This window comes from Macrobrachium nipponense, chromosome 28, assembly GCF_015104395.2.
Source record: "Macrobrachium nipponense isolate FS-2020 chromosome 28, ASM1510439v2, whole genome shotgun sequence".
Lineage (NCBI taxonomy): Eukaryota > Metazoa > Arthropoda > Malacostraca > Decapoda > Palaemonidae > Macrobrachium > Macrobrachium nipponense.
The window spans coordinates 55045577-55048945 of record NC_087217.1 but is presented as its reverse complement, the minus strand read 5'-3'; positions in this window follow the sequence as shown (position 1 = coordinate 55048945).

The window sequence follows — 3369 nt, the reverse complement described above, 5'->3', positions numbered from 1 at the left end:
ACTGATTATGCGGTCATCATACAACATAAATCAACTAAATTGGGGCTTAAAAGATGCAACTGTTATCCATGACAAGCAGTCAAGTTACTCCTATCAATTCTGTCCAGTGCAGATGGGAGAAAGGTGTGTTGCAAGGCCTTGCAACTACTTCCTTTAGGCTGCATCACTCAAAATAACTGGCTAAAACGAAGAGGGCAACAAATTTATACATAAAAAAACCCACCTAGTTACCAAAGAGATAGGACACGTTTAAGAAAATAATAATTGACAAAAGAAGGAAAATCAAATAAAGAATAAAATTTAGAAAATCATCAGTGCTACCTAGTTACCAAAGATATAGGACCCTTTTCAGAAAAAAAAAATAATTGAAATAAAGAAGGAAAATAAAATGAAGAAAAAAAATTAGTAACTCATCAGTGCAAACATCAACAAAATCGATTTTATTAAGAGGAGAAGAAGAAGGGAAACTGAACACTTCAGACACTCCCAAATCTAATTAGGAATAGAAATAACCTTAATTAATTAAGCAATATGAGGTCAAAGAAAATGTAGAAGCGTGAAATAAAACTGTTCAAAAGAGGATGACATGAAAAGCATCGAAGTACAAGGTTTAAGTCAGTGTACACTGATTTCTGTATTAAAACAGTGGATCTGGCAACAAACAATGAAAAGAACCTTTCCCCCGCAAATATTAATAAGTAACTATCTAAACTGCGCATATAATCAGACCTCAAAATAAATCGTAGCATGACGAATTCGACATAAATTACCAAAATTCGCCAAAGGATATCGAGAATCTGACAAAAATTAAATGAATAAATAAATAAATTTTTATATTATTTTATTTGTTCAGTTTTACAGCTGAATCTCTCTATCTTTCCCCGACAGTTAAGAGATCTGGTAATGAGCACTATCTTTACCATTATTATAAATCTCTCCGTTTTTCCAAGTTGATATTAGATTTGCAAAACGCAACTCCACGAAGGTCATAAGATCTAGGCGAACCACAGCCTCTCTGCTTTATATGCTGAAGTAATGCTCGACCTTAATAGAAACATCATCTTTACAACCTCAACTCCTTTTGTTGCATTGGACCTGATTTCAAATAACTCGTACCCGGTTATTTGAGTGGACAAAAAAATTCATCTATTAATCACAGCACCTCGACAAAAATTTTTCCGTCTTACAAAAAAAAAAAAAAAAAAAAAAAATACAGTTCAGCTAATATGCCCTTTTTTGCCTTTGGTTTTTGTCTTTTATTCATGATTTTTTTTTCATTTTGCTTCAAAAAATTCAAAAATACAGCTCGGTGTATATTCACTTTTTTTTAGCCTTTGGTTTTTGCCTTTTATTCACGCTTTTTTTTTTTTTATAGCGAAGGAGTGAACATATCGGGATATCGACCCGAGGTGACATTCGATACGGCAGTTTCTTATAGAAAAATACAACTTCACATCAGGTAAAGTAACTTTTGAGCGGACCTGGCGATACGGATGACGTAGTATCTCCTCCATTCCGGCCCGTGAGTGATCGATGACGCTGCCCGATAAATTACGAGAACAAATAATAACAATAAAAAAAGGAGAGAGGAATCATATGGATGAAGTAGCCGTAGACCGCTTATATCGATTAAGTTTCCCCGGGATAGTGAAAAAGTAATAATGACAAAACTTGCGATCATTATTAATGCAGCTGAGATTATGGTCCCCATGCAACAATTGCAGTAGTCAAGATGTCAATAAAACATTAAAATACAAAATAAAAAAGATTAATAAAAGCAAGTATGCAAATAATCTCAAGGTCTAAAAAAAGGGTAAATCAGTCATATCATTCCTCGACCCATAACATTACTCGTAATGAAAAGAATATTCAAACGAGATAAAAGCAATGTACCCCATAATTTCATTACATAATTTTCAATCATAGTTCTATAACGCGCAGCTACACAGCAGCTCGGAAGACAACAATGGTCTTCTCGATATATACACTGAATAGAAATGTTGATACACGAATACGCACGATTACGTATGTATTGGGAAACGGTTGTAATGGCATCGTTCGGATGTCAATAATGGAGAGAGTTTGAGCTTTCGGACGCCGAAAATACCGATAACAATAAAGGCGTCTCACCAATCGATGGCTGACCTCACCGAAGCGCGTTTTGTCGGTTCTTTTTTTCCTGTTTTCTATGCAGAGTTTTTTTTTATGGCTCCAATTGCATATTTCATGGGTCTGACTGCAAGGGATGGAATGAAAAAAAAATAGAAAAAAAAAAATATTCTGCACAGTGGTGCCATTTGCATCGTAATGGTTCATGAATCATGGGGATATAGAGCATTTTCTCAAATAAAGTCATAAGAAAGAGATGAGGGATATTTGACATTATCAACAGCGCTCGCTCGGAAAGTCCAGGAAGTTAGTTACAAAAGCATACGCGCTAGATAAATGTGTATGAGTATATATTTGTAGGAATTCCAGTATACAGGCTAAAAGATTAGATATATTTATACATGCATACATATTCATTCATATATTAATATATGTATATATAATACTAAACCACACATGCGCAAAAACACACATGAATACATGAACACACACGTGTATATATATATATAATATATATATATATATATATATATATATATATATAATATATATATATATATATATAATATATAGTATATATATATAACGAGCTCAGAATCGATTTCTCCCTAAAATAAATGAATATATAAATGTATATATATATATATATATATATAATATATATATATAATTATATTATATAAATAAAATCAAGCATCCTCACAACCATGACAGAACAAAAGAGATTGACTAAGGCAACCACCGTTCTGCAAAAGGGGGGGGCTGAAGGCTGCAATGCGAACTGTGGGGGGGGAGGGCGGCGGTGGCGGCGGCAGTACGTCGTTTGGCCCCATGCAAATGAGCCTCCACTAAAACACCCTTTAGGTGAAAAGGAAAGCGTTCGTTTGCATTTCTCCCCCTATCCGCCTGTCAATGGTCAATCTGGTTTGCTTTCCTAAGGTCTTTATTTCCTCCTTCCTCCATTCTGAGAGTGACCCAACTTTCGCTTCGGTTTCCAAGAAAGAGATGGAAGGACTATGTGAGAGGAGACTTACATGAGAAGGGAATTGATGAGGCAGAAGCGCAGGATAGAAATAGATGGAAACGGCTCATCCAAAAACGGCGACCCCATATAAAAAATGGGAACCAGCTGGAAGAAGAAGAAGAATATTGTGTAAATCCCTTCCGTTCAGTTATTAATTTTGAATGATAAATTACTTTCTGTTCATCATACATACCTGTTTGTATTGCTTTTTCTACATTACTTCAGAAACATATGCA